The sequence below is a fragment of the Coenobita brevimanus genome, chromosome 39 (assembly GCF_032717465.1).
Source record: "Coenobita brevimanus isolate Jiangsu-jjx chromosome 39, ASM3271746v2, whole genome shotgun sequence".
Lineage (NCBI taxonomy): Eukaryota > Metazoa > Arthropoda > Malacostraca > Decapoda > Coenobitidae > Coenobita > Coenobita brevimanus.
Window position 1 is genome coordinate 30,906,265 of NC_136992.1, and position 11,768 is coordinate 30,918,032.

General features: G+C 44.7%; 1 pseudogene; it reads right to left on the reverse strand.

Annotated features, from left to right (window-relative positions):
• Nucleotides 1-2,915: 2,915 nt before the first annotated feature.
• LOC145396846 (baculoviral IAP repeat-containing protein 7-like) lies at nt 2,916-10,427 on the reverse strand (annotated as a pseudogene).
• Between the last annotated feature and the right edge of the window lie 1,341 nt (nt 10,428-11,768).

An 11,768-nucleotide genomic window follows, 5' to 3' on the forward strand; every position in this document is an offset into this window, starting at 1 on the left:
CACACACACACACACACACAATAACAGTACCATTCGCTTCCTGTCATACCACACCACGCCACGTTGGTTCACGCCTTCATATCACACCACACCAAAACACCCTGTCACACCACCATGACACTATACCTTACCATCAACGTGTACATACATACATACATACATACATACATACATACATACATACATACATACATACATACATATACCACACATCCCTCAGGGAAAGTTCAGCTCTCAGTTTCTTCACGAGTGTGGTATAGTTTCCCTTTTATGGTATTATGGTTCCCCCCCCCTCTCTCTCTCTCTCTCTCTCTCTCTCTCTCTCCAAGAGTCTGTCTTTAGCTGAAATAGACGACTAGAGTTTTCCCCACCATAAGAAGGTAAAACTTAAAATATTACAGGAAACTGAAAAATAAAACATCTTTTACTCTTTCACGTGAATATTTATTTTTTCATACAATATTTGTTGCTTATATTTTATTGGATATGTGAAAATTAAATCATTTATAATAAGCAATACGACGCTTTTTACCCGTCCCTGCCTCGGAGGGGCTCGAGGACGGATATTGCTTTCACTCGGTTTGTTTGTTTGTGTGTCTGACTGTCTGCCAGTCTGTCTGTATGTTAACAAATTTACGCGAAACCTACTGGTGCGATACTGACTAAAACTACTGAGAGGATGGGCTATGACCTGCTGATCACCTGATTAAATTTTGGGCCATATTGGGCCAAGGACCAGCCTGTAGGGGCGATATATATATATATATATATATATATATATATATATATATATATATATATATATATATATATATATAAATGGGGAGGGGGAAATAGTTTTTTCGCCATAACTCCTTTCAAATTCGTCATATCGACATGAAACCAAAACCCAAAGGTGCATCTTTCAAATCTGCATCTCATTACTTCGGGGGGGGGGGGGTCACTCCCTAGTTAGCGGTAGGGGGGTCAGTGTCAGGTGGGTCGAGCCTAAAATTCCAAATGGGCATAATATCGTCAGTTTTCACCTGATTTACTCCAAATTTGAAATGTGACATCTTTGACTAGATATCTTGTTGTGTTTATACGTCAGCACTAAAATGACTGCCGGGGACGGGTTTGCTGTGCCGTGGCGCCGCTGCTTGTTTATCATATTTTCGATCATTGTGGTCACTTGTATTTAGCAGAATAAAATCGTGATACATTTAATCAACACCTGGTCATATGCTGAGCGCTGCATGCATTAAGCCCATATTAAATTGTTAAAAATACATGTTATACTTTTATCGCAACCTGTAATGCCGATTTTCCATTTCCCTTACATTAACGGAATCAGATGTATGGATAAATGTGTGGTATTCTGGAACAAATCTCTGAAATAAACAGAGTACTGTCTGTAATGATAGGTTAAGGTAAGGCTGTGGTAATAGGTTATGGTAAACTTTCATATATAAGTTTTAAATACAGTATTTGGCTACAGTATTGCCACTGACCAGCCGTAACACCGAGCAAAATCCGTCATCCTTCTATTTCTCCATCTCTTTGTCCTCTCACCTTCATTTTTTAGATCACATTCAAACGATGCAGAACAGTTCTGTGTTCCGTCCTTTTCTGACTTCCATCCTCCTCTTCTGTAAATTTTCTTCCTGTTAAGACTGTGTTTGGCCGATGGAGTACTGTTTTGTTGTCCATCTTTCCATAACTTTCATCATTCTTTTTCTTTTGCATTTCCCTCTTGTATACTTCCCTTCTGTCTTCATTCTACACTTACATCTGCCTTTCTCCCTCCCTTGTCTACTCAGTATTTTTTTTTTTTTAATGCAAGGCAGAAGGAACCAAAGGCCAGGAGCCAGCAAATTTTTCTTCCCAAGAAAAAACAAAAACAAGATAACAGAGAGCCAAATTAAAGATCTGTGCATTTCGAGATGCCTGGACACACTGCGATTGAAAGACTGGAGATCATAGGCTGTAGGAAATACAGACAGAGGAGGACAGTTTCAGAGTTGACCTGTTGCATATATGAAAGACTGGGGGTAACGATTAACTTGCATTAGAGAGTTGGACAGAAAAGGGATGAGACTTTGTTGCCCGTGGTAGTGGTGAGGGGATGCAAGCAGACAGTTCAGAGGGGCAGTGACCATTGACGTAGCGACAGAAAAGATTTAAAGATGCAACAGTACGGCGAAGAGACAAAGGTTGAAGGGAGCCAGAAAGAGGTGGAGAATTAATGAAACGAAAAGCTTTTGACTCCACCTTGTTGAGAAGAGCTGTATGTGGGGAACCTCCCCACACAGAATGTTGTACTTTACACAGGGGCGAGTAAAACCTGTGTATAGTCAACAACTGTACACTGGTAAAGAAGGCACGGAGTCCGCTTAGCACACCTAATCTCTTGCAAGCAAATTTTACAAGAGAGACAATATATTCTTTCCAAGATAAATCCCGAGAGAATGAAACCCCAGGTATTTTTAAAGATGATGCAGGATTAATCTGGATATTATTAAAATTTGGAGGGTACTCGTGTGGATGTTGTCGGATTGATAGATGTAAGAACTGAGTTTTTGATGCATTAAAAACAACAAGATTACCTTTACCCCAATCAGAGATATGGCCTAAGCGTGTCTCTAAGGCCGTACTACAGGTGGAACATGTGTTAGAATGGCCTCTCACAGGTGGCACAAAGATGTACAGTAGGTGGCAGACGGGTTACGGCACCACCTGAGCCCCCACCGACTTTTTAAATCATCCCTTACTTTGAGACTGCATTTGGATGATGGAGTGCTGTGCTGATGTTTATTCTTTCTTAACATCCATCCATCCTTTTTTTTTTTTTTCTTTTTTTAATAATTTCTTTTCCGCATTGGGTCTCTGTACGGTTCTGTTTACCATCATTTCCCAGCTTCTGTTCGTTACTTCGTCTATCCCATAATCGGTCTAAGCGTGCCTCTAACAGCCGTGCTTCAGGTGGGGCGGGTGTCAGTCGGTCTAGCACAGGTGGCACAAAGGTGTAGGTGACAGCAGGGTTGTAGCACCACCTGAACCCTCTCTGCGCCACACCTGCCACACACCAGGCGTCTCTCGGCTTCCTTCACCTCGTCTCGTAGCAACATTACTGGGTGTATTGTTTGTAAATTGTTAGTATTTTTAGTCTTGTTTGAAAATTGGTATTATTGTTAGTCCTGTTGTTAGTATTAGTACTGGTATTGCTACCACCACCACCACCACCACCACCACCACCACCACCACCACCATCATTACTACCACTACTACTACTACTACTACTACTACTACTACTACTACTACTACTACTACTACTAAAATATCTGGAGATAGCTAGAATCAGTCATTAAAATCCACGAGCAGTAAAGCAAGACTCCTGACCATCGTTTAGCAGCAGTTGTTGTTTGGTTTTGTCTGCCTGGGCCTTTCCCTGAGCCTGTTCCTGTGCCGTCCCCTCCTTCGTGGCCTGGGGCAGGAGGAGGAGGAGAAGGAGGAAGAAGAGGAGGAGGAGGAGGAGGAGGAGGAGGAGAAGAAGAGCTAGATTTCAGGACGTGTTTTTGTTGTATTGGTTCTTCTCTCATCTGAACGTGAATGCGCTGAACTGCAGGCTGCAATTGAGCCGCAATCCCATAAGGGGTGGCCACAAACAAATCGCCTCCTTGTCGCCCTGTCCCCTGCCATTTGGCTGTCCTATATTCAACTCACCCCTCACCTCACATATGTCTCTCCAATCCATGCTTCCATCTCATCCTTGGTCTCCCCCTCCCCCTGCCTTGTCTCATATAGTGTATCTCCCCACTCTATCTCATCCTTGGTCTCCCCCTCCCCCTCTTCCCTTTCATCTCACTCACATACACTCATCTTGTCAGTCACATTTACCCCCACCATTGATGAAATCCTCTATGGCTTATTCCTGCTGTATCCCTGTCATTTCCAGTAACTTTAATTAGCATCAGTCTCTAGTGTACTGCTTTTACTGGTACTCTGTCTTGCCCCAGATTTTCATCCTTGTGCAGCCCATTTCACGTAGCTGTGTGGCAGAAAGAGACAATGCTGCTGCTCTACGTACCGTCAATAACACTTCTGTGTGACGCATCATAATCTAGTGTCAATCAGTTCTTACACCTCAACATTCAAAATGGAAAGATGAGAATTTTAGGCCGAGGTAGAGTATAAAGAGTCCAGTTTTGTGGCTGTAATCCCAGGCTCATTTGCGGTGTGCACCCGGTGGACTACAGGCTAACATTGTCCCTCTCGTGAGTCCACCGCCATTCTTTCGGAGGACAAGGAGGGACCTGAGGGATGTTATCATAGCCAGGTAACTCCGCCACCCACTCTTATCGGTGCCATCACGTGAAGGCGTCCCTCTTCAGCCCTGTCTCTGGTAGTGAAGGGGTTCATTTAGGCAACATTTACCCCTTCAGTCCAAAAGTCCGCCCTATGTTGAAGAAATAGTTTGAAGTTAAGAGTAATTTATAAAGACTACGAGTATTTCAGTGGTAAGGGAATCACCACACACATTCGTGAAATAAGGACACATATTGGGGCTTTGACTCATTAAAGACATAGTTTGGATGCTTGGACACATTTAAGGAAGTCTGAGCAAAATTTTGGACACATTCTGGGCACACCTTGGCAAGACCAGAAATATGTGGGGGGACTTGGGCGTATTTTAGAAGCTTTGGGCACATTCTGGACACATTCTAGGAGGCTTGGACGCATTTTGGATTTATTCTAAGAGACCTACCTGTGCCTTTGACTGTGGTGGCTGTGGTGGTAGCTGTGGTAGTTGTGAAGGTTGTGGCTGTGGTGGTAGCTGTGGTAGTTGTGGTGAGGGTGGCTGTGGTACATGTGGTGGTTGCGGGGGGTCATGAGTCGAATCTCGGTCTCCCTTTCGCACCTTCCTCTCTTCGTACTCAAAGAGCTGATTTAAAAAAAAAAAAAAAAGTCATTCAATAGACGAAGAAAAACAAAACATCCATATCAGTTACATACCTTCATGGATAATTTCGCAGCCTCACATTTTCTCGTTATTATTCACTCTTAGTTTGTATTTTGAGGTGTTTGGCAGCGACACTGAGTTGGAGAAAAGCATAAACGAACGATTTTAATCTTTTGAAATCCAATAAAGCATTGTTTGTTTAGTGTGCTCTTGCTAATTTTATATGAATTCGTTCAGCTTAGGAATATATCTCATACTGAAGGGGTTAGTGAAGGCTGTCTAATCCCTCCAGTTCCTATCTCATACTGAAGGGGTTAGTGAAGGCTGTCTCTAACCCCTCCAGTTCCTATCTCATACTGAAGGGGTTAGTGAAGGCTGTCTCTAACCCCTCCAGTTCCTATCTCATACTGAAGGGGTTAGTGAAGGCTGTCTCTAACCCCTCCAGTTCCTATCTCATACTGAAGGGGTTAGTGAAGGCTGTCTCTAACCCCTCCACTTCCTATCTCATACTGAAGGGGTTAATGAAGGCTGTCTCTAACCCCTCCAGTTCCTATCTCCTCAGCTGAAGAAAATCGTCTGGGGGAGCAAGTGTAAATATATGGCATGGCAAGCTAAGTTTAGTAAGTCTGGCCATGAGCCGAGGATGAAGAATGAGAGACTGAGTAGAAGAGTGTATGTACGTGAGGTGGAAGGGGGAGGGGGAGAGGGAGAACAAGAATGAGGTGGAAGGATGGCAGAGAGGGATGTGTGGGTTGGAGGAAGGGGAGCCAAATGACAGAGGACAGGGTGACATAGGGGTGATTTGTTTGTGGCCACCCCTTGCAGGATTAAGGAGTCTGGCCATAGGCAGATAGATAAAAAATAGATAGGCAGATAGACATACATACATACAGATAAATAGATAGATAGATAGATAGATAGATAGGTAGGTAGATAGTTGGATAGGTAGGTAGGTAGGTAGGTAGGTAGATAGTTGGATAGGTAGGTAGGTGGGTAGGTAGGTAGGTAGGTAGAGAGAGAGAGAGAGAGAGAGAGAGAGAGAGAGAGAGAAATACTTACCAGTTCTATGGCATCGGTAACGGAGGCGCACAGGACCCCCCTTTCTTCCAGACGGGTTACAAGGGCCCCCCGGATGCTCACCGCTGACAGCCCCAAGAGCAGTAGACGCTGTGGGGGTAATGGCGTCGTTAGGGTTTAATTCCGAGGGATGGTTGAGATTAATAGGCCATTAGGTCGTTACGGAAAGGCAAACTGCTCACCCTTACCTTTACGTGAAAGGTAAATTTTTGGACGGGGTAGCCCCGGTGCCCTACGCTCCTGATGGTATGGCTGGATTAATATTGTTATTATTATTAATATTATTATTATTGTTGTTGTTGTTGTTGTTGTTGTTACTAGTATTATTAACATGCTTATTGACATTGTTGTCATGTAACGCTCTCTCACGCACTCGCGCGCGCGCGCGCGCACACACGCACGCACGCACGCACGCACGCACGCACGCACGCACGCACGCACGCACGCACGCACGCACACACACACACACACACACACACACACACACACACACACACACACACACCTGTGCAATGGGGTGGGCCAGGAGCAGATCGGCTTCTTGAGTGGCAAGCGTGACTGGCCTAATGATGGGTGGCGGGGGGACATTATCCTGACAGGAGTTGGTGGCGCTGGAGGTGATAAAATAAAAAAGAAATTAAAAAAGAGACTGACTAGGAGAGTGTATGTGAGTGTGGTGGACGGGGGAGAGGGAGGGGGAGACCGAGGATAAGATGGAGGGATGGAGTAGAGACGTATATGAGAGAAGGGGTGTAAGTTAGGGGAGGGCGCGAAATGGCAGGGGACAGGGCGACGCGGAGGCGGTTAGTTTGTGGCCGTCCCATATGGGATGAAGGTATCTGGCTATAGACAGACAGATACAAGAGAAAAATTACAACTGCACATTATTAGGTATATTATATTGTAGCTAGAGCAAACATAGTATCAATGGGTACAGCCGCCTCCACTTAAAAGTAGTACTGAGGAAAAAGTGTTGCTGCATAACTGACAAGGAAAACACCAAACATCACCAGATTACAGCAGGCAAAGGTTGATTTATATGTTTAGGGCCTCGCGCATACCTAACTTGATCTCTGACTACTGGCAGGATGAACAGAGTAGCTGATTTCCGTTCTGTGTGCCATTTTTGCACTTTTTCCTATCCACGAAAGTCTAGGTTAATTTAGGTTTGCTTTCCTAGTAACAGGTCAGTCTGTTAGGCAAGTTAATCTGTTACGTTAGGTTAGGTTGAGACAGCTTAATTAAGGTTAGACTAAAAAAAAAGAAGGAAGAAAAAATAGAGCAATGATCATCCTGGAAACATAAAACTTTGTGCGTAGTGCAAAAATGGTATAGAGAACGGGTATCTGCCGCCGGGTAAGCAGATCCAATGAAACAATAGATTTTAATGAGTCATGGCAGTTTTACCTTACATCGACTTGTACTGTTGGAAAGGTTACCCCTCAGCCTACCATCTGAGGTGATCTGATGCGGGGATGTTGTCTGGGGTGGAAGAATGGTGAGGATGAGGGACGGAGTTCTTGGTGGTGCCCCGAGCTAGTATGAAGGGGCAGGTGGGGTAGTACCTGGCATGATCTTGGATGGGGTCATCGCCTTTCCTCCAGCCGAAGAGTCCACCCCCACAACTGTAGCACTGCACCTAGAATGACACCGAAATATTTAACTATTTAATATTATTTCACGAATTCTATCATTCCAGTAACAGTTTGTAAGCGTGATTAGGCAAATTATCAAACGACAGTACGGCATCATGATGTTATATAGCCATTCATGTTGAGCAGTATGTATTCCAGAGGCTTTTTTTTTTTTTTTCTGGACCCAAGCTTAAATGAAACGTGAACCCGGTGGACTGCAGGCTTAAGTTGTCCCCCTCCTACAGTCCATTATCCCCCCTTCATGGACAGGGATGTAACTGGGGGACCTTTGTATAGCCAGGCAGTTGAGCCGCTCAGTTATATTAGTGCCATCACATGAAAGCATCGTTTTGACTACAGTTGGCCATCACCTGAGCTGAAAGGAGTTAAAAGTTTTTGCCAGGTTAGAGTAAATGTACTACTGTGAGAGACTGCTAAGACGTACCCAGTCAGCAACTCCGGCATAGAAAAATCCAGCATCCACCAGCTTATCCACCCTCACGTCTGTCTCAGTCGGCCAGTGGTGTGTGAAGGTGGAGTGGCGGGTTGCTGGTGTGTTGAAATGAGGGTGTGCCAACTGACCCACACCAGCAGACCTTGCCACCGTGGCCGCATCTGTGGGATTTGTTTGTACAGTCGATCAAAAAGGTATTGGGCAGGAGGGATGTGATGGTGTGCGAAAAAATCATGGTCATATGCCATGTAACGGTGTGTGGAGAGAGAGACACTTTAAATCCTAATAAACCACATCGAACTGGAGTACCGTAGCCCACTAGACCACCAGGCTCTTACCGGGGTCATATACAGAGTGTGCTGGCGTGTGTAGGGGCTTGGTGCTGGTAATCCTGAAGTCATGATACTCCTGAAGAAGTTGGTACACTGGTCCCAGTTCTTCAGGCAGCCGGTCCATGGGTACGTTGCCTGTGGGGTGCCCGTTGACTAGGTGACACCTGTAGCCAGACAATGTGAGATAAATAGACAGGTACACACACACACACACACACACACACACACACACACACACACACACACACACACACATTGCATACATACATCTACAGCTCGATCGATCGATATAGATAGATAGAGATAGAGAGAGAGAGAGAGAGAGAGAGAGAGAGAGAGAGAGAGAGAGAGAGAGAGAGAGAGAGAGAGAGAGAGAGAGAGAGAGAGAGAGAGAGAGAGAGAGAGAGAGAGAGAGAATCAAAGTAAAACGGGTGTAGTATCGTCATTCAGTACTAATCTGTTGTTACAATTCATTATTCAGAATGGAGACAAGACAATTTTAGGCCAAGGTAAAGCAGAGTGCACCATGTCCCGTAAACTGCACTCCACTACAGATTCCCCTGGCGATATCTTTTGTTCTAGGGACGGCTCAGTCAGCGGTGTGGGCGTAGTGGATGCAGTGGCAGTAGGAGATGAATATGTGGGTGTGGGTGGAGCAGTGGCAGTAGGAGATGAATATGTGGGTGTGGGTGGAGCAGTGGCAGTAGGAGATGAATATGTGGGTGTGGGTGGAGCAGTGGCAGTAGGAGATGGATGTATATGGGCTTTGGAGTGGAAGAGGAGCGTTATATGTGGACTATTATGTGTACCTCGGGAAGTGTTTGCGATGCTCGAGGTCTGGCTGGTCTCCGCGGTCCCAGAGTCCAACAGTACCCTTACAAAATGCACACCGGACGTGGTCTTTGGTCCGCAAATAGAAGAACCCCGCCCTGGCCAGCTGGTCCGGATCGATGAAGCTCAGTGGCCAGCTGGTGAAGGTTTGGCGCCTAACCGATTCATGGAGTAGGTCTGCGAGGGAGTGGAATCGGCGTTCGTGGCGTGGTTCAGCTGGAGAAAGAAAATAAAAGGATTAGGAGAGTAGATATAGACAGGAAGTATAGCAAGCAAACATAGGGAGTAGACACAGGGAGCGAATGTAGCAAACATAGGGAGCAGACACAGGGAGCGAATGTAGCAAACATAGGGAGTAGACACAGGGAGCGAATGTAGCAAACGAACATATGGAGTTGACACAGGGAGCAAACATAGGGATAGATTCAGGGAAGAAAACTGAGGAAACATGTATAGGGAAAATTATTGTTGTTGTTGTTGTGGCTCCAGGCTCATGTGGACGCGAACCCGATGGACTGCAGGCTGAAAATGTCCCCCTTCGGGCAGAGCACCATCCTCCTTTTGGGGGATAAAGAGGAACTGAGGGACGTTTGTAGATTTAGGCAGGATTTTAACAAGTCAGCGTGGTCATGGAATTGACTTTCTTTAAGGTGTTTAACTGGAAAGACATTGAATACAGGGATAAAGGGAGCAGTTATAGCGAAGAAACGAAGGGAACATGAGCAGGGGAGTAAATACATAGTCAGTTCCATATGCAGGTCAGTTTAAGTGTGAAATCATTATTACAGTATTATTATTATTATTACTATTATTATTATTATTATTATTATTATTATTATTATTATTATTATTATTACTATTATTATTATTATTATTATTATTGTTGTTGTTGTTGTTGTTGTTGTTGTTTTCACGGTTCTGCTGTAGAGAGACGGAAGACGGGGATATAAGGAGCAAACTCGGCTAAAGGAGACCAAACATAGAGAACTGCGATGTAAGCGATGTAGAGCCGTAGTATTGTCCTTGTCAACCACAAAGCTACGTGAAATAGAGCTGTAGAGGGACGAAAATCCAGGCCAAGTTAAGCTGAAACAACTGTAGCAGTGTTGTGGGCACTCACGGGGCCTTTCCTGTGCCACCCAGCTTTTTGAGTTAGCCATTGCGGATGACGAGTCTGTGGAGTGGTGTGCTGCCCTCGATCTGGGAAAAGACAGTCATCATCATCATCATCATCATCATCATCATCGTCATCATCATAATCATCATCCATTATGGTCATCATCATCATCATCATCATCCATTATGGTCATCATCATAATCATCATCCATTATGGTCATCATCATCATCATCATCGTCATCTTTTTAGTTCCTGCTGCAGACAGTTTTATTCAGCACGGGAATAAAAAAACATCGTCCCATTGTCAAGTGAAGCCGTTTTGAATTAGCCGGAGTAGAGTCAGTCAATTCCCCCAGGGTTGATGTCCTTTCCCCTGATGACGTCATTTGTTTTGCTATTGTTACTGCAAGATGATTTCGTTTACCTTCGGAGAGATTTTTCGAACTGGCCTTTGGTTCTTTCTTTCTTGCATAAAAAATAATAATTAAATATTTACTACTACTTGTCTGTCCCACGCTGAGCAGATCCGTCACAGGCCAGTACAAATAAAATATACATCTTTGTTGTTGTTGTTTGTGTGTGTGTGTGTGTGTGTGTGTGTGTGTGTGTGTGTGTGTGTGTGTGTGTGTGTGTGTGTGTGTGTGTGTGTTTTCATCCTGATGCTCGTCACATTGATAATTACTATGAATGTGGTCGGGATAATGATGATGATGATGATGTACAGAGGCAAGAGCTGTCTCAGAAGTAATGATAATGATAGCGTGTGTAGTATACATCTGATTATCAGAAGTCGATTAGCGAAATGCATCTGATAAGTGCCCAGTTTGTTGGAACATGTCTCTTATCACTGCTGCTTATCTCTCTCTCTCTCTCTCTCTCTTACACACACACACACACACACGCATACACACACACACACACACACACACACACACACACACACACACACACACACACACACACACACACACACACACACACACACACACACACACACAGACACAGACACAGACACAGACACACACACACACACACACACACACACACACACACACACACACACACACAAACTAACAGACATTTTTTCGCCACTCAGGTTACTCTCTCTCTCTCTCTCTCTCTCTCTCTCTCTCTCTGGAAGGATAATCAGGAAATTCCTAGGCTTTATCTGTTCAACTTTTATGAACCTTAACATGGCTCTAGAGTTTGTAAGAAGTAAATTGGACAGATATGTTACGGAGAAGGAGAGAGAGAGAGAGAGAGAGAGATGAATGACAGCCCTAGAATCCATTCACTGTGGACCGTGGCTATTAGGGCCCAAGTGGTGACATGATCCCACCGCCACGGCCGCGCACACACCAGCACACTGAGCCGTTTCTCGTC